Below are 27719 nucleotides of genomic sequence, written 5' to 3'. Positions count from 1 at the left end.
TCATATCCAAACAACCTTTAAGATATCCACTCGAACAATTAGAGACTGAAAAAATCTAATGAAAATTTTAACTTTAACATTAGAATAAATAGTATCAAATCAAATTTTTTATCAAAATTCTATTCAAATTTAATAAAATTTTTAATTCACCGACGTAGTTTACTTTGGTGAATATACTTCATTAGTTATTAACCATAAAGCCAAACTGATCTGAATTCAAAAGAACTCAGACTATCCATGAACCCGTTTTCAAAACTCCAAAAACTCAAACCTGCATTCTAGTTATTAACGTAGTTCGTTCGTTACAATGCGAGGACATTTTCAATAACAATATTAAAAACTTCGTTACAATGCGAGGACATTTTCAATAACAATATTAAAAATAAAAACAAAAACAAAACACACAAAAAAACAAAATAAAGGTTGTGTTTGTTTGTGCTCTGAAAATAGTTTTCAACACTTGAGTTTGAGCATGATGTTTGGTAAGAGTTTTAGAATTAATTTTCCAAAACTCTGCCGGAAGCTCTGTCCATATGTCAAAGCATTCTGTTTGTCGCAGAGGGGGCGTTTGAGGGAACGAGACGTCCGGCCGGTTGACCGGCCGGCTGTCCGAAACAGTAATTTTTTTTTTTTTTTTTGGCAATTGATTTTTATAATCGGAAAAAATATTTTCTGAAAATTTTTAAATTTTTTATATACTTTAAAATAATTTTGAGTTGTATGTTTAGTTATGAGTTGTAAATTTTTGTATCACATATCAAATGTCACATCAATAATTCTCTACTCAAATCAAACCTCTTTTTCAAAATTATTTTCAAAACTCTTTACCAAACAAATTTTCTACACTCAAATTATAATTCTACAAAACACAAACTCAAAATATAACTCATATTTTCAAATTACATTTACAAAATACAACCAAACGCAGGCAAAAATCTCTTTCCGTGTCTCTCTCTAGAAACCGTTTATTTTCTCTCTCTTTATCGATCCATCTCTGTTCTATTTGCAGTGATTGATCGAAGATATTGCTTCGTCACATTTTCATAAACAAAATCACAAAAATCAAAATCAAGTTCGTTCACTCTCTCTCTCTGTGGATCCATTTCTGTTCTGTTGTATATACTGACTCATATATGTATTGATTGATTGAAGATACAGCTTCGTGATCGGAATCAATGGCTTCCGAGCAGTTGATATCTTTCTCTCTCTTGAAACCGTTTTTTTTTCTCTCTCTATATGGATCGATTTGTGTTGTGTTGTGTATACTGACACTGCTAGCATCGTGATCGGAATCAATGGCGTCCGAGCAGTTGATGTCCGGTGGTGGACCTCGCTACTTTCAAATGCAGTCGGAGCCATTGCCGTTGGAGTCGTCGACGTCGTCGTTCTTCTTCTCCTCCTTCTCGCATCAATGTCTGGAATCAACTCGAGTTTTCGATGAGTTGCCCAAGGCCACAATCGTGTCTGTTTCTAGACCTGACCCTGCCGATATCAGCCCCATGCTTCTCACCTACACCATTGAATTCCAGTACAAACAGGCATGATCTCTGAATCACTCGCCCTTTCAAATTCATGTAATTGTTTAGGGAATTATATTTTATTCTGCAAGCCGAAAGCTTATGTAGAGTTTGAATTTTAAGACAAAAGATCATAACTTCTAGGCAAATTCAATCAGTGATGAGCATAGGAGTTAAAATTTTCAATTCTGATCTCTCTACAATTGTCAGCTGATTACTTTGAATTTTTTTAATGGTTAACTAGAAAGAAGTGAATTCTTTCAGAATCTAGAACAAAAAACGTTTTTTTATTTTTATTTTTAGAAAACCAAACCAAATCAAGTCACATCAAATAGGATCGATTACATAAATCCTACTTCTTCACTTGACTTTATCCAGGCTATTTGGTAATCAAATTAAGGTGATTCTTTACTACACTATTCTACGTCAATCTAGGTCTATCCTTCCCCTAACACTTCCATCTACCATCATTGTATTGCATATCTTTCACTACTGGCTCTCTTAGTCTCCGTTGTATATAATCAAACCATCTCAATCTATTCTCTCATCACTGTATTGTATCTTTTACCACTGTTTCTGTTGGTCTCCATTGCATATAATCAAACCATCTCAATCTACTCTCTCTCAACTTATCTTTTATCTCACCCATTCCCGAATATACTAATTCCTAACTCTGTCTTTTCTAGTCTTGCCACACATTCACCTTATCATCCTCATCTTAGAAATACTCATCTTATCTACATATTATTTTTTAATTGTTCAATATTTCGTCCCATACAACATCACTGGTCTAATAGTCATTCCACTGAACTTTTCTTTTAGTCTACTGAGCACTCCTTTATCACATAGTAGCCATACATACTCCTCCAAAAGATGAAAATATTCCTTTTCCTGTTGGCTGGATTTATTTATCAGAGATTAGAGATGAGCTATAGATTTTGAATGCGTGAAGATCATCTGAATTACGAAACTGGGAAGTCAACATCAATTAAGCCAAAATGTATTTTACTTTCTGTACTTGGTAACTAGTATATAATTGTTTAGGGAATTATATGCCCACATAAGTAGCTGCTTGTGGGTTGTTTATTGACGTGTGAATTAATCAATGGAAGTTCTTATGACGCAAGCTGAAATCTTATGTAGAATTTGAATTTCAGGATAAAAGATCATAGGTTTTTGGAAATTTTAATTAGTGACGATGATCGAAAGATTTAATTAGGGATGAGCGAAAGCGTTGAGTTTATCTACTTTGAACGCTCTAGAATTGTCAGCTGATTACTTTGAAATTTATTTATATTTCCAGAAACTAGGAAAAATGAACAAGAAATGGAAAAAGAATAAATAAGAAAATTGGCAGAATTTGGATATATTTTCCTCAATTTTAGTGGATACAAAAAAGAGTCCCTGGAAAAATATGACATTTTTCATTTTCATACGGGTTGAATTTATTAATTAGATTATGAGCTCTAGATATGAGTAGTTTAGCATCAATTAAGCCAAAATGTCCTTTACCTTTCTAGATAGTACTACTACTAAGTACATGGTAGTGCCATCATGTTAGTTATTCTTCTCAGGGATGGATGGTTATACTTTCTTTGCCTCCATAGTTTGGTGACAGTGACTAACATTTCTCTTTAAAATTATTTCACTGGTTCAAATAGCAGTTGGAAATTAATGCCTACATAGTCTGGTGACAGTGGACTATCATTTCTCTTTAAAATTAATTTACTAGTTCAAGTGGCCTTTGGAAATTAATGCTTACGTAGGCCGGTGACAGTGGACTAACATTCCCCTTTCAAATGAATTCACTAGTTCAAGTGGCAGTTGGTGAAGAAAGCTTCACAAGTATTTTATTTGCACTTCGCATTGAAGAGGCGTGCATTTATTGAGGAAATTCATGAAAAGCAAGAACAGGTGTGTTTAATTTGGTTTTTGTCCCCGCATTTTTTACCTTGTAATCTCATGTAATTCGTGTCAATTTTCTAATCTTTGATGTTGTCTTGTTGTGAAAATGCATTTTTTGGGGTCTTCATGTTATCACGTTGCATGGTTTTACATTCTTCGTATTGATGGCAAATTCTTTAAGGTTAGAGAATGGCTGCAAAACCTAGGAATAGGTGATCACACAACAGTTGTGCAAGATGATGATGAACATGATGATGAGACTGTTCCTTCCAATCACGATGAAAGCACTAGAAGCAGGTGACCATTGATCACATTAGTTGTTTAGATGATTGAGAAAGCACAAAATATATCATTTCCACTATAATTGTAACAGTTCTTACAGGTTGTTTTTTGTTCAGAGATGTTCCATCTAGTGCTGCTCTTCCAATTATTCGACCAGCTCTTGGAAGGCAGCACTCCATATCAGACAGAGCAAAGGTTGCAATGCAAGGATACTTGAATCACTTCCTCAGCAACATCGATATTGTGAACTCTCGAGAGGTATGCCAGGGGTCTTCTATTTCAGAGATGGTTGATGCTTCTTTACTGTAGTTATAGCTTCTAGTAGAAATTCAGATATATGTGAATGATTCTTGGTGTTTTCTTTTTCTATGAAGTTGCAACTGTGTATTTGGTGGTGCTTGTATTAGAGCTGAAGTTTATTTTGCACTGCTGGATGTTGCTTTGTAATGTGTTTTTCAATGTGGGAAGTCTTGTTAACAACTAATGCTATTGTTAGCCAAAGACCATGTTGCTTTAGCTTAATTCAGTCCAGTATGATCCCCCTTGCATTTACTTTATGTTAGTGGGCTGAAGGGTTTTTCCTTGTGAAACTTCCACTTATCAGGCTAAAACACTGACTGCAGATGTTATGCTGCAATTTACACTCGTATGCAATAATTAACATGAATGCAGCTGGAAGACAAACTAAACAAGGCAAGATGTATCTTGGTTGATGGCCTTCTTTCCATCCCAGCACATCTGAGGGTGGATTTTTTCTCACTGATTTTACAGTTCCAATTTCACTGCTTTCTCTCCTTTCGAGCACATTTTAGCCCGAAAGGAGAGACGATGCAGTGATTGTATGGGTTTTATTTTGGAAACCTTTCAATTGGAATGTGTTATGAATAAACCAAACTTAATTTGCCAGTCTTAGTTTAGTTTGCATTGGTTAGTGTCCTCAGTGTTGTGGTGGTTTATCAATGTTATCATGTACTTCCTGTGGCAGCTATTGGTGGGAGTTTTGTGATGATAAATGAGTGATGAGAGAGTGGTTCTGCAACTAGGGTGGATGGCCGTAGAGCTTTTTGATGAGACAATGGATAGTGATGAGGGTTTCACCCCCCTCCACAGAGAAGTAAGAGTTTAAGTTGTTGGATTTGGTTGCATCATGAGGAATCCGGGGTAGTCGTGTGAGGCCTTCAAGGAGACTTCTTGCTTTAGGGGTGTGCTGTCTCTGCAAAATAGAGGGTTGCGTATTGTTGTGGGTGTAGGCAAGTGGTGCTCAGTTTGTGTTCCAGAGTGGAGAGATCTGCTATGTGTTCCCAGTCAGAAGCCAGGGATTGGGGTTTGGTTTTTTTTTTTTTTTCCCAGGTGGGGGAGATGCATATATATATGATTGGAGGGACCTCTGCAATTGGCATGTGAAAAGAGTAGGGATGATTGTGATGTGGCGGTGGATGTGGAGTTGATGAGGAAGACAATGAAGTATCTGGAGAGATGTTTGGTGGGTCGGGTTGGGAGCTGGTTGAGGAAGCTCGCTAGTGTGACAGAGATCCAAATATGGGTAAATCAGAGGTGGGGTTTTCAGCTGAGGTCCAATTTTTTTTTAAAAAAAATTTCAGTGGGGCATTCTGCCTCTTCATATTTCCTTCAAAGAGGAGGCTTCAAGGATTCTCAATTAGTGATAATGGGTCTTTGAATGGAAGCCAGTTATCCTCGACTGGTGGTCCCATTGTCATTAGAATTGATGTTTCCAGTGTTGTGCTTTCATCTATTTTACTCATCTTTTACTACTATTATTCAATCACTCTGTGATCAATAATACTGTGCTTCTTTCATGCGTATCTTTGTCAGTTTCCTCATTTTGTTGCTTCAGCTAACTGTTGAACAGTAACCCTATCTCCAAGCTCTTTTGTTACATCCTTTTAATAATTGAAGATTTGCACTCAATTGATTTTTTTATGTTTGATAGGTCATTTTCTTTGTTTTTATATGTAACCCATGAATTATGTGAAATGTATTTCTGTAGCTCATATCTGCATATACATGTCTTCAATCTTGGCGGTAATCTCCAAAGATCACTTGGTCAATTCTCACAACTTCATTGTTTGGACCTTCATTTATGAAATTTGATTCTCCTGGGATTTTTGCTGTATAATTGAACCTCTTGTATTTGTTTTCATTACTATTCCATTTTTTTATATTAGTCTTTCATGGCGAGTGTTAAAAATGATGTATTATTGATTGATATCTGATTTTTTAATTACAATTCCTATACAATCTATATATAGAAGAAAATGTGGTAGTAGGTGTAGTGGAGGTGATAGTGGGTTAGGTGAAGTGGAGTGTGTGGTGAAGTGGAGGTAGGTGAAGTGGAGTGTGTAGTGGAGTAGGTGAAGGTGAAGGTAAAGATGGGAAATTCTAACAGCCCCCCGCAAACTCAAGGAGGAGAGAAACTAACCAACTTGAGTTTGGAGAGAGTAACAAAACAAGAAAATACATAAAAATAAAAAAGGATAGGAGACACTGTATGGTCGTGTCAGACCGTTGGTGAAGACACTGAAAGGTGGTGTCATAACGTGGTAGAGGACACTGTATGGTGGTGTCATAACGTTGTAGATGACACTGTATGGGGGTGTTATAACGTGGTAGAAGACACTGTATGGTGGTGTCAGACCGATGTAGAAGACAGTTTATGGGGTCATGTCGGACCGTTGTAGAAGACAGTTTATGGGGTCATGTCGGACCGTTGTAGCAGACAATGTTGTGACAGTTGTTGTGACAGTTTACGGAGTCTTGCTGGACCCTTGTAGAAACTAACCGGAATCAATGTCGGGACAGTTTACAGAGTCTTGTCGGACCCTTGTAGAAACTAACCGGAATCTATGTCGGGACAGTTTACAGAGTCTTGTCGGACCCATAAAGGAGCTAACCGGAATCAATGTCGGGACAGTTTACAGAGTCTTGTCGGACCGTTGTAAAGTCGCACCCTCAAAAGGTGTGCCCAATTTTGTCAAAAGGCGTGCCATCAAAAAGCGTGCCCAATTCATCAAAAGGCGTGCCATCAAAAGGCGTGCCATCAAAAGGCGTGTCCACTTTGTCAAAAGATGTGCCATGAAAAGGCGTGCCAGTTTGTCGGGCGGCAAGAGGCGCGCGATACGCGTGGCTGCCTCGGCTATTTAACCAAGACGAAGGCTGAGGCTGAGGCATACCATTCTGAAACCTCTGAAACCAACCCTTCGCTGAAAAAACTCTGCCTCTGCGGAGAGAGAAACTGTGGAACACTTTGTTGCCATTTTGTCACCAACCCTTCCGAACATTACCAGTCTGAAATTGCTATTTCGCTGAAACACTTAGCAACCCAAAAACATGGCCTCTTCGTCCCGTCCAGCTACCCAGAACCTGCTCACGCTCTTTCCAGAACTGAACGAGCCTACAAGAGAAATAACTGGTACGGTGGCCAGTGAACCTCAACCAAACACCTCTGGTTTTGCTCCATTGAACTTTCCGATGCGGTCGGTGGAGCAAAAAATGGCGGTGCAAACTGATATTGAGGCTAATCAGTATACTCTGAAGTCATGCGTGGAAACCATGACGGCGGTCACAAATTTGTCGAACCGGCTGCAGAGTAGGACAAATGAGGTGCAGCATGTAAACTCCCAGCTGGCTCTGCTCCAACGCATGTATAAGGATGCGCGAGCAGAGATAAGCGTGCTGAGAGCAGAAAACAAGGAGCTGAAGCGGAAGGCCACCGTGATGTTTCGATTTGGAGGGCCGCCATATGCGGCAGTAGAGGAGTATGGGGGAGTGAACGTGCTCGGTGGACAAGGAAACACGGAAGCAACACCGTCAAGGGCCGCCCAGGACGGAGGCAAGAAGAAGAGACCTGCAGCAGAGTAGAGAAGAAAAATCCCGCCTGTGGATGTGTTTTTTTTTTTTTTTTTTTTTTTTTTTCTTTTTGTTTTGTTTTGTTTTGTTTTTTTTTTTTTTTTAATGTAAAATGGTGATCGGGGTCGATCCCGGAGATAAATAAATAGGGTGTGTTGTGCAAATAAGTAATTTTTTTTTTTTTTTTTTTTTTTTTTTTTGTTTTTTTTTTAAATAAAATAAAAGAAAGGAAAAGAAGAATAATAATAATAAAATAAGAATAATAAGAAGAATGGAAAACCGTGGGCTTCAAAAACTATAGAATAATAATAGATTAATGGTGTGATTGTGTAAGAATAATAATAATAATAAGAATAATAATAATAAGATAGAGTAAGAGGGAAAGCATGTGCTGGGAACAGCTGCAGATAAAGAAAAAGAGAAGATAAAATAAAATAAATAAAGGTAAAGTGGGGGAAAGTGAGAAAGTCTATTTATTGGGACATGTGGGGCAAGTGTGGAGAGAGAAAAAACAACATAATTGGGTGATCAGCTGGCAGCATGTGGACATGAATTCAAAACAGGTTTCTTGAAAAGCATCAGGACCGAGTGACAGCTCATGCACAGTGATTACACCTTTTAAACTAAAGCACAATACACATGGTCGGGTACCTTCACGCGGCTGACATTAGCTCAGCACCAACTTTTGAAGCACGCACATGAAGAGCTTAATCAGAGTAGTCCAAAAAAGAAGAGGCGTAGGCTGGAAAATGCTGGAGAGAGTCCAGAAATTGGGGATGAGTCCAGCAAGACTCCAGCTTCAGCAAGGCATAAAAGAGGATGCAATTGCAAGAAATCTGGTTGCCTAAAGAAGTATTGTGAATGCTATCAGGGTGGCGTTGGATGCTCCATTAACTGCAGATGTGAAGGGTGTAAAAATGCATTCGGTAGAAAGGATGGATCTGGTACAATAGGAGCAGAAGCTGAACTAGAAGAAGAACCGGAAGTATCCGAAAAGAGTGTCATACACAAAAGTTTACACACAAATTTAATCCAGAACAGTTCTGAACAGAATCCAGATTCTACTCTTCCAGCAACACCTCTACACAGTGGCAGAGCATCTGTGCAGCTACTATTTTCCAAAAACAAAATCCACCTTTACACTAGCGAGCCACTAGCGACGGTGATCAAGATGGCTCTACCCAGAAATGGCGATGGTGCCAACATCACGAAACCCAGTCTGCCAGGGCTGTAAAAGAACCATCCCACCACTCCAAAATAGCCGGAGACCTGGAAAGCTACCAGCGAAGACTGATAACCACAAAAACTCAACGCTTGTCCACCAACGAGCTGAACCAGTGGATGGAAAACGCACGACCGAAGCAGACAATACCTACGATGGTTTAGTGGCAGCGGAATCAAGGTATGTGTAGAGGTCCGGCGGGCAGCGAAGGCAAAGTTGCCGGCCGGCTGCCCGCCGGTGAGAAGGAAATACAGGCCTAAATCTTATAGCTCTGATACCATGTTAAAAATGATGTATTATTGATTGATATCTGATTTTTTAATTACAATTCCTATACAATCTATATATAGAAGAAAATGTGGTAGTAGGTGTAGTGGAGGTGATAGTGGGTTAGGTGAAGTGGAGTGTGTGGTGAAGTGGAGGTAGGTGAAGTGGAGTGTGTAGTGGAGTAGGTGAAGGTAAAGATGGGAAATTCTAACAGCGAGCATTTTAATACTGTAGGTTTGCAAGTTTTTGGAGGTTTCTAAGTTATCGTTTTCACCGGAGTGTGGCCCTAAGCTAAAAGAAGACTATGTAATGGTGAAGCATTTACCAAAAATTCCAAACAATGATGATTATAGAAGATGTTGTGCATGTCCTTGGTTCAGCTGTTGTAATGACAACTGGCAAAAGGTAACACGATCCTTATCTCTGAAAATTACCATGCATATATATATGTCTGTTTCATTAAACTTGTATGTTTTTATGGAGGTTGATTCTGGTGCTGCCTAAGTGCTTTTCTTTCCCTTTATATACATTGATAACTGGTTTGAATAATTGGAGAGGACAATTATTATTTCTTCTTAGTGGTATATGTTTCTATGATCAATTTTTTCCCCCCCCAAATCAGATCGGTCAAACTAAGGTGAATGTTGCAGGTGGTAATAACTTTGTTGGCCTGGGATGTCTATCTAATTTATATTTAGAAGAAGAATCTCAGTTTTCTGCTGGTGTACCAGACTTTTTACTGGATGATACTGACATGTGCGTTAATCTTATAAATATCATAAATTCATAGGATACCACTTGGCAAATATTTCAAGGCAGAAGTTGTGTTCTCGGTGATAATAATAACTACTTGTTTTACATTGTTTTATTTTATTTTTTACCAAAAGCACATGGGTAGTAATTTTCTTGAGTTAAGTGGCTTGATTGTAGAATCAGAATGGCACATAGAAATTGTTTGGTGCACAATATAGAAAAGTCTTCCAGTCATCCATTTGGGCAGCTTGTGAAATTGACAGCTTCCTTAGTTGGGAGCATCAAATTCGCACGCAAGAATAATATGATGGTAGACCATAATTGGGTCTGGCGGACTGTTCTTATACGGTCCATCTGCTAAGTTGGTTCAGATTAAGTAGTTTTGAATTTCAAACATAAACTAACTGATTTTTGTACACACATCACATTTGTGAATAATATCAATTGCAAATGATGGTTTTGCATTCTTTGTCCCAAGTGTGGTTGTATATGTGCATGTTATTTGACTTGATCAAAAGAAAAAAAAAAATCTGGGACGTCCCAAATTGGATACTTGTTCCACCCTAGTGAGCCTTTTAAGTCCCCATCATTTCTCCAAGACTTATGACCTTTTGGTGGTGGTGTGTGGGTTCGGACTTCTTTGACCAAAATGTTCTTGTGAGTGTCTTTGATATTTACCTTCAAGATTAAAAGAAAGAATTGTGTCCCTTGTCATCTCGGGTGGTTGTCCTGCCACAGTTAGCATGTGTCTTATTAACTCTGTTTATCACTCCAACAACTAGACCCTTTTGGAGGTAGTGAGTGGGTTTGGAATTCCTTAACCCAGGTGTGGTGCTGATTCTGTGTTATGTAACTTTGATCTTTGATGCTTGAAAGAATTTATTTAATTGCTTAATATTTGATGGTGGATAATGCAGATTGCAGACAATTCCGGTTCTTTTAAAATTCACATTATTCATAGTTACATCCCTAGGGATGTGACAAGAGGACTACGTATCAATTTATTGGGTTGGGCAAGTCAAGGGCCTTATGTAAGTCCTCCAAGAGCACTTCAATTTATCCTGGCCAGATCTCATACTAAGTAATATCTACCTTAAATCCAAGACGTGATGAAATTATATTCTCTTTCAATATTTGTGATCTTTTTTATTTTCCAGCTCTTAGATCCTATTTGGCCGTTTAAATAGGGGACTCAATTTTATGCAGGCTCTTAGGATAGTAGTTATAAACTAAGTGTTAGAATTTCTCATCTTTACCTTCACCTACTCCACTACACACTCCACTTCACCTACCTCCACTTCACCACACACTCCACTTCACCTAACCCACTATCACCTCCACTACACCTACTACCACATTTTCTTCTATATATAGATTGTATAGGAATTGTAATTTATCAATCTTGTAATACATCAATAAATCAATCAATAATCATACATCAGTTATTTTACTTGGTATCAGAGCAAGGTTAATACCTTAGTATTTCTCGCTTCACCGCCGGGCGGCAACCTCACCTTGGCCGCCCGCCGGACCTCAACCTAGTCCACTCTTTCCATCATTCACCTGAACAGGTATATTTCCACCACCAACCGAAGCACGATGGGGATTTTACTCATAGATCCATGGATGAAGGCTACTCTGCCAGTTTACAGTGCCATCAGGGAACCACAATGCAATCTCTTTCCTAGCACTCTCGATGTCGACATGGTTATCCCGCCTATCATTGTTCTTTCTGATCCTATTATCAAGGAGATTATTCTCAGCTTTTTCGTTGTAGCGCGTAGGAGTTGAATGTGTTGGCACTGTTTCAGTTCTCGGAACATCTTGTTTGACCCTATTGGCAGGTTGAGCACCACCAAACACAGTGGTTCTTTCATTTTTACTGTTTCCTTGAGATTGTTCAAGAGGCTGAGACCGCGGCTTTAAATTCAGTTTTGGGCGTTCAACTGCCCGATTCCCACTGTCAGATCCAGGTGGTTCCAAACCCTCCAATGGCTTGGATCTTGGAAGTAGTTTTAACTTGGGACGCTCTGCTTGTTCTAAAGGCACTGGTGATCGGAGTGAGTTGGTCACCGGTGAGGAGTCAGCATGAAAATGCCCTTCACTAATAATACCAAGGACCAGAATCAACATAAGAGTAGCCGCAGAAGCACTGCGCCGCTGCCACCAGTGTGCCACCGTAATCTCCAGCTCCATCTCCACAGCTCCGCCTCTCCTCCGCTGGCGCATCCCCTCTCCTCTCCGCCGTGGCCTCCTGCTCCCTCGCCCGAGCACGCCGCCGCCGAAGTCGCCCTCAACTGATCTGAGGCAATCAGACCACTCTCGATCTCTCTCTCTCGGTTTGGGGGGGAGAGAGATTAGGGAGAGGAAGGCATCTTTTTGAAGCTAAAACCAACGGCATCTTTTTGAAGCTAAAACCACATGGGCACCCACTCATCCACCACCCCACTTTCCTTTTTCTCTTATATTTTATTTTTTCGTAATCATTATCAAATATTATCACCTGCCGACCATTTAGTCACCACACTCCCACTTTCCTTTTCTTTCGTTTATTTTATTTTATTATTTTCTCTCCACTCAAGAACTGTCACCACACCCCACTTTCGTCACCACTGCCCCATATGTATATATATATATATATATATTTCTTTTTATTATAATATCTTACTCAAACCCCAAACCATTATCATTATTATTATTTTTTTTTTGGGCGTGTTCCCCCTCTTTAACAAAAAAAAAAAAATAAAAAAAATAAAAAAAAACAAAAAAAAAATAAAAAAAAAAAAAAAAAAAAAAAAAACAACCACAACCCTTTTTTCAATTTGCACAACAACCATATTTTATTCATCTTCGGGGCTCAACCCCGATCACACTTTTACACCACCAAAAAAAAAAAAAAAAAAAAAAAAAAAAGGCACCAAATCAACCACATCCACAGGCAGGATTTTCTTCTCTACTCTGCCGCCGGTCTCTTCTTCTTGCCTCCGTCCTGGACGGCCCTTGACGGTGTTGCCTCCGTGTTTCCCACTCCACTGGGCATGATCACTACTCCCTGCTCCTCCACTGCAGCATATGGCGGCCCTCCAAATCGGAACATCACGGTGGCCTTCCGCTTCAGCTCCTTGTTTTCTGCTTTCAACACACTTATCTCTGCTCGCGCATCCTTATACATGCGTTGGAGCAGAGCCAGTTGGCCGTTCAAATGCTGCACCTCATTTGTTCTATTCTGCAGCCGGTTCAACAAATTTGTGACCGCCGTCATGCTTTCCACACATGCCTTCAAAGTATACTGATTGGCCTCCACATCCGACTGCACTGCCATTTTTTGCTCCACCGACCGCATAGGAAAGTTCAACGGAGCAAACCCTGGTGCGCTTGGTTGAGGTTCCAGTGCCACCGCACCAGTTGTCTCTCTTGTTGACTCATTGAGGTCGGGAAAGAGCGTGAGCAGACTCCGGGAAGATGAAGCCATTTTCTGGGCCACAGAGTATTACAGAGTATCTCTCTCAGAAATCTCTCTCAGACAACAGAGTGTTACGGACTATCTCTCTCAGCAAAACGAAGAAGAGTTTTTGTTTTTTTTTTTTTCCGAGGTTTTTCGCAGCTTTTCTCTGCCTCAGCCTCAGCCTCTGTCTTATAGCCGAGGCAGCCACGCGCATCGCGCGCCTCTTATCACCAGCCGACAAACGGGCACGCAAGCCAAGGCGCCCACGTGCCTCGCCATCATGTCCGGCACACCTTTTGATGAATTGGGCACGCCTTTTGATGGCACATCTTTTGATAAAGTGGGCGCGCCTTTTGAGGGCGCGACTTTTGAGGGCTCACTATATATATCCATATATCTATATATTTGGGCAGCCTATATACACCATCATACAGTGTATTTTTTCATGGGTCCGACAAGACTCTGTAAACTGTCTCGACATTGATTCCGGTTAGCTCCTTTATGGGTCCGACAAGACTCTGTAAACTGTCCCGACATAGATTCCGGTTAGTTTCTACAAGGGTCCGACAAGACTCTGTAAACTGTCCCGACATAGATTCCGGTTAGTTTCTACAAGGGTCCGACAAGACTCTGTAAACTGTCCCGACATTGATTCCGGTTAGTTTCTACAAGGGTCCGACAAGACTCTGTAAACTGTCCCGACATTGATTCCGGTTAGCTCCTTCATGGGTCCGACAAGACTCTGTAAACTGTCCCGACATTGATTCCGGTTAGTTTCTACAAGGGTCCAGCAAGACTCCGTAAACTGTCTGCTACAACGGTCCGACATGACCCCGTAAACTGTCTTCTACACCGGTCCGACATGACCCCATAAACTGTCTTCTACAGCGGTCTGACACCGCCATCCAGTGTCCTCTACACCATTATGACACCACCATACAGTGTCCTCTACAACGTTATGACACCCCCATACAGTGTCCTCTACAACGTTATGACACCACCATTCAGTGTCTTCACCAACGGTCTGACACGACCATACAGTGTCTCCTATCCTTTTTTATTTTTATGTATTTTCTTGTTTTGTTACTCTCTCCAAACTCAAGTTGGTTAGTTTCTCTCCTCCTTGAGTTTGCGGGGGGCTGTTAGAATTTCCCATCTTTACCTTCACCTACTCCACTACACACTCCACTTCACCTACCTCCACTTCACCACACACTCCACTTCACCTAACCCACTATCACCTCCACTACACCTACTACCACATTTTCTTCTATATATAGATTGTATAGGAATTGTAATTTATCAATCTTGTAATACATCAATAAATCAATCAATAATCATACATCAGTTATTTTACTCTAAGTAAACTTTTTGATTGGGTGAGTACTTTTGGACATTTTAGTTTTTGTAACTCAAATTGATTAAAGAGGAATGACACATTGATTAAAGGCCAAGTTGTCAGTTGGATGACTCTTATTCACATTCCACTTGATCAAGGAAGAGAATGGCTGGATTTGAAATTTAAATAATTGTTATTTTTGTTTCCTTTTCTGAACTCTATTGAACAATAGTTTCCAACTTAGTATTTATCTACATGTATCATTGAAGTTTACCTTAAAGATAATTAAAGGAAAAGAATAGCACAAATAAAATTCATATGCTGAAAATGTCGATAGACCACACCATTGTTCCGACTCTTCAATTTTTATACCCTTCCTTTTTTATCCTGCTCCCCCCCCCCCGGGCTGCTTTGATCAGTTAGGTTTTTTCAGAAATGGACTAGAAGCAAGGTTTTGAAAAACAATTGCGGTCACCGTAACGGTTGTGGTGGCGCGATTGTGGTTACGGAGTGTAAAGGCTGTAGCGTAACGGTTGCGATAACTGGAATTGTGAATTTTTTTATTTTTCGCCAAATTTGAAAAAACTTACTGATACGCATTTTTTTTTTCCAAAATCACATTTATTGGGGTTTAAAATAGATTTTGATCAATTTTTGTTAGTTTTTAACTATGATCCAATATGTTTCATATTTTTAAATCACTATAAAATAAGCTTTTTACATTTTATTTTAATAGTTAATGACTTTAAAAATAATTGATTTTAAATGTCTACAAATTATTTTTTACCAATACCTGAACCAACTAAATAAAAAATATTTACAATTATTAAATGAAATGATTATAAAAATAAAAATTGTTGCATAAACAAAAATTATTTTTGAGCTACTGATTTTATTTATTTTTTTTAAAAGACATTTTTTTGGCAACACATTACAGTAACAAAATAAAAAATATTTACAATTCAATATTAAATGAAATAATTATAAAAATAAATGCAACGACTATTTATATTACATGCTAATGGAGTGAAATAAAAAATTTTAAAAAATTATAAAGAAAAAAAATATTCATAGAAGATTTTTTTCTTTGGGCTTGGATCGGTTGAGTATTCGTTCTTCTTTTTTTTTTGTAAAGTTTTGTTTTTTGTTTTTTTTTTTTGGAAAAGGAAGCTATTCAGAATATTGTAAAAGTATGTAATGGTATGTAACGGGCCATTATGGTACCGTTACGGCCGTTACGTAGCACCAAAACGGCCGTTACACATTCGAATTTCCATCACACCGCAAAAGTGAATGTAACGTGTAGCGCCTACCACCGCAACCGTTACGTAACACCGCTTTTTGAAACCTTGACTAGAAAGTTGTTCAGAAGAGTACTGTCTTCCTTACAGATATATGGGACAACCAATTATAATGAAGGTTGGACCTGGATGTTAGGGGTGTTCGTGGATCGGTTTGGTTTAGTTTGGCACTAATTTTGGAACAACCCAATCATGATCGGTTCCAAGTTTTTAAATCTAGAACCAAACCAATCATGCACTAGAACCAACCCAAGCCAACCCAATGTAGCTCAGGGTGGTTCGATTTGAAACTACGGTTCCATTATATTAAAAATAATTGAATCAACATTGTCTTATGATTTGTCTACCTTTGATTTTGCATCAACATTTTCTTATTCTTCCAAGTGCTTTAAAAATTCAAATTGAAGAGATTTCACATGTTCACCACAACTACTATCAATGGGCTTATTAACTTCCATTTCATTTGAACTTCAACACATCCTATTTAAAGAATAACTTGAAGCAGAGTCTAGAATTTCATAATGCACATACATACGGTTCATGAGTTCTCTTATTCTCCATACTAAATCCTTTACCATGTTAGTAGACTAAATCATTTAACTTGAAAAGCAGAGTCTATTAATCTTAGACCAATGATCCAAAATTTGTTCAATTGCACAAACTTCATGAAAATAGGAATATGAAGTAAAATACATGACCATGGTAATCTAAAGACATGTCAATATAAAAAATAAATAAAAATTTTAAAATTATATATACATATATAGGTTCAGTTCTAGGATTGTCTAAACTAAGAACCAACCCAATCCTATCGGTTAGACAATTTGAAGACTCGGAACCAAACCAAACCAAACCAACCCAAAGTGGTCCATTTGGATCGGTTCTTCAGTTCTTTGGGTATTTCAAACTCCCCTACTTGATGTAATTTAACTACTAACATATTCCCTTATATTCCCTTTTATTCTATGGGATCACAGGCATTTGCCCTAGTAGTCATGGAGAGGGCACTTAGGCTTTAGGTTCGAGTCCATGGAAAGGTGTTGGTCTGCATTGTAATTTTACTAATAACATATTAACATCTATCTTATGCCAAAAAAATAGAAAAGAAACACAAGAAATAATTACCATGATCCTGATCTCTCTCTCTCTCTCTCTCTCTCCCCCTCTCAATCTCTTTGATTAAGTCCATAATATTGTTGAACAATCTCCTTTTACATTTTCTGCTTTATTGCTTCATGACTGACAAACCTTGAAATATTTTTAATTTTTCTTTCTTTTCTTTAGTTCCTTTAAATCCATCATATTACAGTGTTTGGATAACAGAAAATTGTGCCCACAAGAATAAGAACTTTTGCATCTGGGTGATATTATATGGCATGGGGCACAAGTGGTCCTATTTTGGCATCCTGTTATTGTTAGTCTTCTAATCCAACTTTTTACAACTAAGTTTTCAAATTGTAGTTGATGTTTTTTTTTTTTTGTGTGTGGCAGGTGTGGGCTGTACTGAAACCTGGATTCTTCTCCCTTCTAAAAGATCCTTTCGATACAAAGCCGTTAGATGTAATAGCTTTTGATGTACTACCAGCCTCAGATGGGAATGGAGAGGGCCGAGTGTCATTAGCAAAAGAAATAAAGGAACCTAACCCTTTACGCCATTCATTTAAAGTAAGTGGCGTCCTTCTTCTTCTTCTTTTTGTGGAGAACTCAACGTGCAGATTCTTTGTTATGCCCATAGGATTTTTGTTCTTTACTCTTTTTTTTTTGGTTGATTAATCATTGTTGTTTGCTCTAATTAAAAAGATAGGTATTTCTGGCATATAGACGTTGAAAACTGTTAAGTGTTAGGAGTAGTTTGGTCTTTATGTATTATTCTTATTAGTATAAGTAGTTATGTGTAAGGGGGAAACCCTATGCTTTTTGAATCAATATTATACAGCAGCTTTCTCTCGTTCTATTTCTTCTTCTTATTCTTCATCTTCTTCTCATCTATACATTCAACATGGTATCAGAGCACTATCTTCCTCCTTGAAGATTGTTCCTTAGGCTTCATACTGTTCTGTAAAAATTTATGTATAGAGAAATAGAGAGAATTGTATTATTGATTGATATCTGATATTGATTGATATAATGTTTTTTTCATATCTATTACAATTACAAGGATTCCTATTATATAGGAGTGTGTTTGGGAGTAGGTGGAGAGTAGGTGAAGTGGAGGTGGTAGTGGTGTAGTGGGTTAGGTTTAGTGGAGTAGGTGAGGTGGTAGTGGTGGTAGGTTTATGGTAAATTCTAACAGCCCCCCGCAAACTCAAGGAGGATAGAAACTAACCAACTTGAGTTTGAAGAGAGGAACAAAACAAGAAAAATACATAAAAATAAAAAAGGATAGGAGACACTGTATGGTCGTGTCAGACCGTTGGTGAAGACACTGAAAGGTTGTGTCATAACGGTGTAGAGGACACTGTATGGGGGTGTCATAACCATGTAGAGGACAGTTTAGGGGGTCATGTCGGACCGTTGTAGAAGACAGTTTATGGGGTCATGTCGGACCGGTGTAGAAGACAGTTTACGGGGTCATGTCGGACCGTTGTAGCAGACAGTTTACGGGGTCATGTCGGACCGTTGTAGCAGACACTATTGTGACAGTTGTGGTGACAGTTTACGGAGTCTTGCTGGACCCTTGTAGAAACTAACCGGAATCAATGTCGGGACAGTTTACAAAGTCTTGTCGGACCCATGAAGGAGCTAACCGGAATCAATGTCGGGACAGTTTACAGAGTCTTGTCGGACCCTTGTAGAAACTAACCGGAATCTATGTCGGGACAGTTTACAGAGTCTTGTCGGACCCATAAAGGAGCTAACCAGAATCAATGTCGGGACAGTTTACAGAGTCTTGTCGGACCCCTAAAAAGTCGCATTCTCAAAAGGTGTGCCTAATCTTTCAAAAGGCGTGCCATCAAAAGGCGTGCCCAATTCATCAAAAGGCGTGCCGGACATGATGGCGAGGCACGTGGGCGCCTTGGCTTGCGTGCCCGTTTTGTCGTCTAGTGGCAAGAGGCGCGCGATGCGCGTGGCTGCCTCGGCTATTTAACGGAGGCTGAGGCCGAGGCAAAAGGCTGAGACAAAAACTTGCGAGAGATATTCTGAGAGAGATTTCTGAGAGAGATACTCTGTAATACTCTGTGGCCCAGAAAATGGCGTCATCTTCCCGGAGTCTGCTCGCTCTCTTTCCCGACCTCAACGAGTCAACAAGAGAGACAACTGGTGCGGTGGCACTGGAACCTCAACCAAGCGCCCCGGAGTTTGCTCCGTTGAATTTTCCGATGCGGTCGGTGGAGCAAAGAATGGCAGTGCAGTTGGATGTGGAGGCCAATCAGTATACTTTGAAGGCATGTGTGGAAAGCATGACGGCGGTCACAAACTTGTCGAACCGGCTGCAGAGTAGGACAAATGAGGTGCAGCATGTAAATGCCCAGCTGGCTCTGCTCCAACGCATGTATAAGGATGCGCGAGCAGAGATCAGTGTGCTAAAGGCAGAAAACAAGGAGCTGAAGCGGAAGGCCACCGTGATGTTCCGATTTGGAGGGCCACCATATGCTGCAGTGGAGGAGCAGGGAGGAGGAAACTTGCTGGGTGGTCTAGGAAGCACGGAGGCAACACCGTCAAGGGCCGCCCAGGACGGAGGCAAGAAGAAGAGACCGGCGGCAGAGTAGAGAAAAAAAAATCCCACCTGTGAATGTGGTTGTTTGTTTGTATTTGATTTTATTGTTATTTTTATTTTTATTTTTTTTGTTTTTATTTTTATTTTTTATTTTTATTTTTATTTTTATTTTTTTTTTGTATGTGGAAACATGGTGATCGGGGTGACCCCCGACATGAATAAAATGAGTTTGGGTGTGCAGTTCTTCTTCTGCGTCTTTTTTTTTTTTTTTTTTTTTTTTTTGTGACTCAGATCCATGTGCGCTGGATGGAAGGCTAAAAATAGAGAGGTAGAAAATAAAGTATAAAAGAAAAGAAAATTGAAGAGAAATGTATGAATGTGAAAGGAATAAAAAAAGAATAAAAAGAAAATGTGATTCGTTTTCTTTTCAAAAGATGGATTAAAATAAATATAAAAAGAAAAGAAAAGAAAGTGGATTGAAGAGAAAGGTGTGAATGTGAAAGGAATAAAAAAATAAAAAGAAAAGGTGATTCGTTTTCTTTTCAAAAGAAGGATTAAAATAAATATAAAAGAAAAGAAAAGAAAGTGGAGTGAGAAACAGGAGGGGAAAAGGAACTCAGAGTCCATGTTTGTTTTGTGAGTGTGTTGAGTGTCTCCATGTGTGTGATCTGTGTGGACAGCAAGTCAGTGAGGTGCCGAGAGAGAGAGATATCGCTGTGTTGATGAGGATTGATTTCACATAGCCATCACCAAACCCAGCCACACAGCCTTGACTCCTTCTTGGGTTACTTCCTGGTAAAACGCGTCCCAGGTGCACCACCCGAAATAGTCAACGATTCCGGGGAGTTTCTTCTCGTGCCGTTGACGGAACGTTTTGAGATGCGATTTAACGGCTCTGATTGCGTCCGTGATGGTGGCGAAGGAGTCCGTCCCTGCGCTGACGTACACCGAATGAGTGAAAACCGACACCGTCGTTTCGGAGTCGCCGCTTTCTAAGCAGAGCTCGAGTTCGTCTCGAGCAGTAAGGGTGACCGTCGTTTCGGAGTCGCCGCTTTCTAAGCAGAGCTCGAGTTCGTCTCGAGCAGTAAGGGTGAGACTGATGAAGCTGTCCTCCGACCAGCATGATTTCGCCGGAGAAGCTGTCCTCCGACCAGCAGATGCTTTCGCGGCGGAATGCGGCAGTGGCGAGGCGTTTTCCGGTCTGGAGTAGGAGCATGGCATCCTCCATTAGACCCAGGTAGCAGCATGCTTGACACAGAACCGAGTACCTCCATTGCCCTTCTATATGTATTTGTAAGTATAGAGAGAGAGAAAGAGAGAGAATTAGAAAATTTGGATTTGTCCGGCGGACGGCCAAGGCGAGGCTGCCGTCCGCCGGTGAAGCGGAATCACTAAATTTTTTAACCTTGCTCTGATACCATGTAAAAATTTATGTATAGAGAAATAGAGAGAATTGTATTATTGATTGATATCTGATATTGATTGATATAATGTTTTTTTCATATCTATTACAATTACAAGGATTTCTATTATATAGGAGTGTGTTTGGGAGTAGGTGGAGAGTAGGTGAAGTGGAGGTGGTAGTGGTGTAGTGGGTTAGGTTTAGTGGAGTAGGTGAGGTGGTAGTGGTGGTAGGTTTATGGTAAATTCTAACATGTTCCTGGTACGTCTGTTATAGCAAAGCAAAGCTAAAAAAAAAAAAAAAAATACAGTATGCTCGAAAATTAATTGGTAATCACCCTATAATCTCATTTTGATTTTTCGTCAAAATTGGGTGATTTTTCAAAAATCACTGTTTGACTCTATTTTTTCTGGTTTTGTCCCTTATTCTCCTATCCTTGGGAGCCGACTGGAACCCTAGAGGGGTTTATTGTCCCTGGTTTGATGTATTTTGGCCCTCTCTTGGTTTTTTTATCGCTGTTCAGATGCTCTGCTTCGGTTTTCTGGCTTGTAGTTGATCTGGTTGCTCTGTTTTGGGCTTCTCTTGGACTGTTTTAGCCTTAGAAGGTATTTGGTGTGCTAGTTGGGTGATTTCTGGAATTGTTTGATATCCAGCTTGTGTTTTTTGCACCCTCTTTTCTCATCTCATGGCTGACAACTTGGGTCACGACTCTAAGGGCAAGGAGGAGAGTGGATTGAGTCGTGGTCTGACTCTTGGTGATAGTCCTTCTCTCCAGATTAGTCTGGTCAAACTTAATGGTTTTAATTACTTGATTTGGTCCCGCTCCTGTAGTCTTGCCATTGCTGCCCGACGTTTGACTGGCTATATTACTGGTAGTACCCAGCCACCTACTGAGGATAGTGCTTTATCTGCTCAATGGATTTCTGAAATGCTTTAGTTATGACCTGGCTCATCAATTCTATGGAGCCTACCATTAGTCGGACTTTTCTCTTGATGGATACTGCTCACAAGATCTGGATAGCTGCCTCTCAGATGTATTCTCAACAAAGGGAATAATGCACAGGCTTATGAATTGCGTAAGAAGATTAGGGGTTTGGATCAGAAGGATCGCTCTCTAACAGTCTACTATGCTGAGTTGAGTGGTTTGTGGCAAGAGCTAGATTTTTACCATAGTTTCTAGCCAATTTGCTCCAAAGATGCCACTATGTTTCAGCAAGCTATAGAGAAGGAGCGGGTGTATGACTTTCTTGCTGGTCTGAATTTGGAGTATGATCAGATACGGGTTCAGGTGTTGGGTCGCTCTCCGTTTCCTACATTGCGTGAGGCTTATTGTAAAATAAATTGATAGATAGAGAATAAATTGTATATATTATTGATTGATATTTGTAATTGTTACAATGATTCCTATATATAGAAGAGAGGATGTGGGAAGAGAATAGGTGAGTGTGCAGTAGGTATGGAGTAGGTGAGGAGTAGGTGGAGAGTAGGTGAAGTAGGTGAGTGTGTAGTAGGTGGTAGTGGTAGGTGTGTAGTAGGTGAATTTTAACAGCCCCCGCAAACTCAAGGGGGATAGGAACTAACCAACTTGAGTTTGGAGAGAGTAACAAAACAAGAAAATACATAAAAATAAAAGAGGATAGGAGACACTGTATGGTCGTGTCAGACCATTGGTGAAGACACTGGATGGTGGTGTCATAACGTTGTAGAGGACACTGTATGGGGGTGTTATAACGTTGTAGAGGACACTGTATGGTGGTGTCATAACGGTGTAGAGGACATTGGATGGCGGTGTCAGACCGATGTAGAAGACAGTTTATGGGGTCATGTCGGACCGTTGTAGCAGACAATGTTGTGACAGTTGTTGTGACAGTTTACAGAGTCTTGCTGGACCCTTGTAGAAACTAACCGGAATCAATGTCGGGACAGTTTACAGAGTCTTGTCGGACCCATGAAGGAGCTAACCGGAATCAATGTCGGGACAGTTTACAGAGTCTTGTCGGACCCCTGAAGGAGCTAACCGGAATCAATGTCGGGACAGTTTACAGAGTCTTGTCAGACCCATAAAAAAGTCGCACCCTCAAAAGGTGTGCCCTATCGGTCAAAAAAGGTGTGCCATCAAAAGGCGTGCCCAATCCATAAAAAGGCGTGCCATCAAAAGACGTGCCATCAAAAGGTGTGCCCAGGTTGGCGTCGAGCGCCGAGCGGCGCATGATGCGCGTGTCTGCCTCTTCGTCAGGGTCTTTATAAACTGAGGCGGAGGCTGTGCTTGAGGCAGAAGCGAAGACAAAAAAACCTTGTGAAAAAACTTCTGAAAAAACTCTTCATTTTCTGAGAGAGATATTCGTTTTCTGAGAGATTGTCTCTAAGAGCTGCAAATCTTGAAACACTCTGTAACACTCGGTTGCCCAGAAAATGGCCTCTTCGTCCCGTAGTCTGCTCACTCTCTTTCCAGACCTCAACGAGTCAACAAGAGAGATAACCGGTGCGGTGGCCCTGGAACCTCAACCAAGCGCCTCTGGTTTTGCTCCGTTGAACTTTCCGATGCGGTCGGTGGAGCAAAAAATGGCGGTGCAAACTGATATTGAGGCCAATCAGTATACTTTGAAGTCATGCGTGGAAACCATGACTGCGGTCACAAACTTGTCGCATCGGCTGCAGAGCAGGACAAATGAGGTGCAACAGTTAAACGCCCAGCTGGCTCTGCTCTAACGCATGTATAAGGATGCGCGAGCAGAGATAAGTGTGCTAAAGGCGGAAAACAAGGAGCTGAAGCGGAAGGCCACCGTGATGTTTCGATTTGGAGGTCCGCCATATGCTGCAGTGGAGGAGCAGGGGGGAGTAAACGTGCTCGGCGGACTAGGAAGCACGGAGACCGGACTGGCACGGGACACCCAAGATAAAAGTAAGAAGAAGAGACCTGCAGTAGAGTAGAGAAGAAAAATCCCACTGTGGGTGTGGTTGTTGTGTTGTGGTTGTGTTTGTTTGTTGTGGTTTTTTTTTTTTTTTTTTTTTTGGTGTAGAATGGTGATCAGGGCGAAGTCCCGATAGAAATAAAATGAGTGTATTGTGCAAATCTAAATGGCTTGAAGGTACAAGACTGAGCAGAAAAATGAGATTGAATGAATAGAAGGTTTTTTTTTTTTTTTAAATAAAATAAATAAAGGAGAAAAAAAAAAAATTTTTTGAAAGCAAACGGAGGAAAGAGAGGGACAAACTCATGTGGATGTCATGATAAGAAAAGGCAAAAGAAAGAAAAAAAAAAAAGAGAAAAATGCCAACAGGAGTGGAGACAAATTGAGTGGAATTCGGTGGAAAGAAGAGAGAAATCAGGATTATAAATTGCTTTGGCTAGTGGTAGGGCCCACCAGCACTATTCACTTCAAAAATGTGGAATGGTGAGCAAGAGGTGGTGAGCAAGAGGTGGAAACAACAAGCTTGTCTTTACCCACGATGCCCTCAAGAGTTTGCAGCAGGCTGAGAGATGCAGCAAGATCATTGGCCCATATGTTTCTTCCATCAACCACTCCAGCAAAGAGGTATTTTCCTGACGGGAATCCACTTGTAATCAAATCAAGAGTTTGTGCTCCGCGAACTAGATCAAAACCAAAACCAGTGACACACTTCAGGCTGGTGAGGGGTTTAAATGCCTCAGCTGGAACATCAGCAAAGTAAGTCTCGACAATAACATTCAGGCCTGACAAAGCTGATTCTAGCTCAGAGTAGGCAGCAGTGAATGCTTGCAATTGGTGAGATTCAAGATCCTTCACAAGGGTGGGCTCATCAAACTGAATCCATGATGCACCAGCGGCCTTTAGCTCGGCAACAACTTCCTTATAGATTGGAAGGATTTTGTCTAAGAGGGAGAGAAGAGAACATGATTTCTCGACACCCTTTGCAGGTTTTGAGAGCAACAAATAGGACACAGGGCCAACAAGGACTGGAACGGTATCTACTCCAAGCGCCTTAGCCTCCTTATATTCATCAACAGCCTTGTGGGAAGCATATGAGAACTTGATCTCAGGTCCCAACTCAGGGACAATGAAATGGTAGTTGGTGTCGAACCACTTGGTCATCTCCATAGCAGGTACAGAGGCATTTCCTCTAGCCATGGAGAAGTAAGTGTCAAACCCAATCTCACCACCTGTCCAACCATATCTAGGGGGAACAGCGCCAAGCATCGCGGTTGTATCAAGCACCTGATCATAGTAAGAGAATGTGTGGCTAGGAATATACTTGATGCCAACACTGGCCATCTGCTTCCAGATGGAAGACCTCAGATCGGCTGCGACCTTTTTCAAATCCTCAGCACTGCTCTTCTTATCCCAGAAGGATTCCAATGCAAACTTGAGCTCTCTCTTGGGGCCCATGCGAGGATATCCAACGATGTGGGAGGCCATTTTTCTTTAGGAGGTAGAACCGGAAGAGAGAGAAATCTGCGATTGGTTCTTGGTGAGTGAAGGCGGAGGAAGGCGGAGTTTCGGTTCAGTTATGGAATTTGTGACAGCGTAGTGAAGGTATGTGTAGAGGTCCGGCGGACGGCCAAGGTGAGACTGCCGCCTGCCGGTGAAGCAGAATGACTAGGTTGTTAACCTTGCTCTGATACCATGTAAAATAAATTGATAGATAGAGAATAAATTGTATGTATTATTGATTGATATTTGTAATTGTTACAATGATTCCTATATATAGAAGAGAGGATGTGGGAAGAGAATAGGTGAGTGTGTAGTAGGTATGGAGTAGGTGAGGAGTAGGTGGAGAGTAGGTGAAGTAGGTGAGTGTGTAGTAGGTGGTAGTGGTAGGTGTGTAGTAGGTGAATTTTAACACTTATGCCCTGGTTCAGCAGGAGGAGAGTCGTCGTAGTGCCATGGTGCATACTCCTGTTCCGAATCGGTCAGCGATGGTTGTCGGCCTTAAGTCACGTGATACTCCGCCTTTTCTGCCTCCAGGTGGTGGTAAGGGTCCATTGGTTGATGGGGACCGGTTGAAGTGTGAGTATTGTGGGAAAGATAGACATGATAAAGAACACTGTTGGAAGTTGCATGGCCGCCCTACTCGAGGCCGTGGTGGTGGTGGTGGTGTTCGTCCTCAAGCACATGTTTCTGAGACTACTGCTAGTGCCTCGAATGATGCTAGTTCTCATATTTCCCCGGATAAGCTTTCCACTCTCAGACATTTGATAGCTCGACTTGATTCTTCATCTGCCTTAGCTTCTTCCTCTTCTGCCTCTTCCAACTTTGCTCACACAGGTATTTCTGCTAGTGCACTCAGTGCCTCTTCGTCGTCTCCTTGGATCATTGATTTCGGAGCTACCGATCACATGACGGGTACTTCTAGTTTTTTCCATTCTTATTCACCTAGTTCTGGGCGAGATAAGGTTAGAGTGGCTGATGGCACTTTATCTTCTATCTCCGGCCAGGGTTCTGTTCGTTGCACCTCTTTACTTTCGCTTTCATCTGTTCTTTATGTTCCTAATTTTTCAACTAACTTACTTTCTGTTAGTAGCCTTACTACTGCTCTCAATTGCTCTGTAACCTTTTTTCTAACTCATTGTGTCTTTCAGGAATTGGCTACGGGGAAAATGATTGGCAGTGGTAGAGCACAAAGTGGTCTGTACGTTCTGGATGCCATTCCTGCTTCACCTTTGTCCTCTCAGGCTCTTCAATGCGCTTCTGGCTCCTCCCTTTGTCTCCTTCATCAGTGGCATCGCCGTTTGGGGCATCCTTCATTTAGCATTTTAGAGAAACTTTTTCCTTTATTAGTTCGTGATTGTCCTAGGAATAACTTTGTTTGTGATGCTTGTGAGCTTGCTAAGCATAAACGTACTTGTTATCCTTCAATTAATAAAAGAAGTACTTTTCCTTTTATGCTTATTCATACCGATGTATGGGGTCCTTCCCCTGTTGTTTCTACCTCTGGTTATCGTTGGTTTGTCACATTTATTGATTGTTATTCCCGTGTGACTTGGCTTTATTTACTTCGTACAAAAAATGAGGTTTTCTCATGCTTCAAAAGTTTTCATACAATGGTATCCAATCTCTTCAATGCTACTATCAAAATTCTTAGGAGTGATAATGGGACTGAGTATGTTGATGGCGCTTTCCGGGCATACCTCGACGAGCATGGCATTCTTTATCAGACTAGTTGTGTTGGCACTCCTGAGCAGAATGGAGTTGCTGAACGTAAGAATGGCCATCTCCTTGAGGTTGCTCGCTCTCTCTTGTTTACCATAAACGTTCCTAAGTCCTTTTGGGGGGATGCGATTCTTACCGCGGCTTACTTTATTAACCGTATGCCCTTTAGTGTCCTTCACTTCCAAATTCCTCTTGAGCTTCTTCCTGTGACTTATCTCACTTCTTCCCTTCCGCCTCGGGTTTTTGGTTGTGTCTGTTTTGTTCATCTTCACCCTCGTACTCGTGGGAAGCTTGATCCTAAGGTTGTCCGGTGTGTCTTTCTTGGTTATTCTGCTACTCAGAAAGGCTACAAATGCTATGACCCTCACTCTCATAAGCTGTATGTTAGTATGGATGTCACCTTCCGTGAATCTGAGTCATTTTTTTCTGGTCCTCTGCCATCTCCTCAGGGGGAGCGTGGTATCGATGAGATTGCGGATGAGATGGCATCATATCAGCATGAGTTGTCTTTTTTCCTTCCTACTTAGCGGGCTGTTATTTGTGGTGAGGGGGAGCCTAGAAATTCTGTTAATGAGGAGTCGGATATCGGTGGTCGTTTGGACAGATCTGATCTTAAGACTTATTCACGGC

At 40.7% G+C, this 27719-nt stretch overlaps 2 pseudogenes across 2 annotated transcripts in view; one reads left to right on the top strand and one right to left on the bottom strand.

The window, feature by feature from the left end:
* The first annotated feature begins 933 nt into the window (after positions 1-933).
* Positions 934-27719, top strand: part of LOC114263591 (phospholipase D zeta 1-like) — a 51934-nt pseudogene continuing 25148 nt past the window's right edge. Inside the window, exons 1-8 of the transcript XR_014334923.1 lie at positions 934-1072; positions 1153-1538; positions 3330-3431; positions 3604-3719; positions 3821-3962; positions 9295-9465; positions 10731-10844; positions 17390-17563. The product of XR_014334923.1 is annotated as a phospholipase D zeta 1-like (transcript). The remainder of the gene's footprint in view (positions 1073-1152; positions 1539-3329; positions 3432-3603; positions 3720-3820; positions 3963-9294; positions 9466-10730; positions 10845-17389; positions 17564-27719) is intronic.
* Positions 24110-25412, bottom strand: LOC114268454 (5-methyltetrahydropteroyltriglutamate--homocysteine methyltransferase pseudogene; annotated as a pseudogene). Its single transcript, XR_014334924.1, has one exon. The product of XR_014334924.1 is annotated as a 5-methyltetrahydropteroyltriglutamate--homocysteine methyltransferase pseudogene (transcript).

The sequence above is a fragment of the Camellia sinensis genome, chromosome 7 (genome assembly GCF_055761805.1).
Source record: "Camellia sinensis isolate YWXY chromosome 7, ASM5576180v1, whole genome shotgun sequence".
In the NCBI taxonomy this organism is placed as follows: domain Eukaryota; kingdom Viridiplantae; phylum Streptophyta; class Magnoliopsida; order Ericales; family Theaceae; genus Camellia; species Camellia sinensis.
This window is presented reverse-complemented; position numbering and strand designations above follow the sequence as displayed.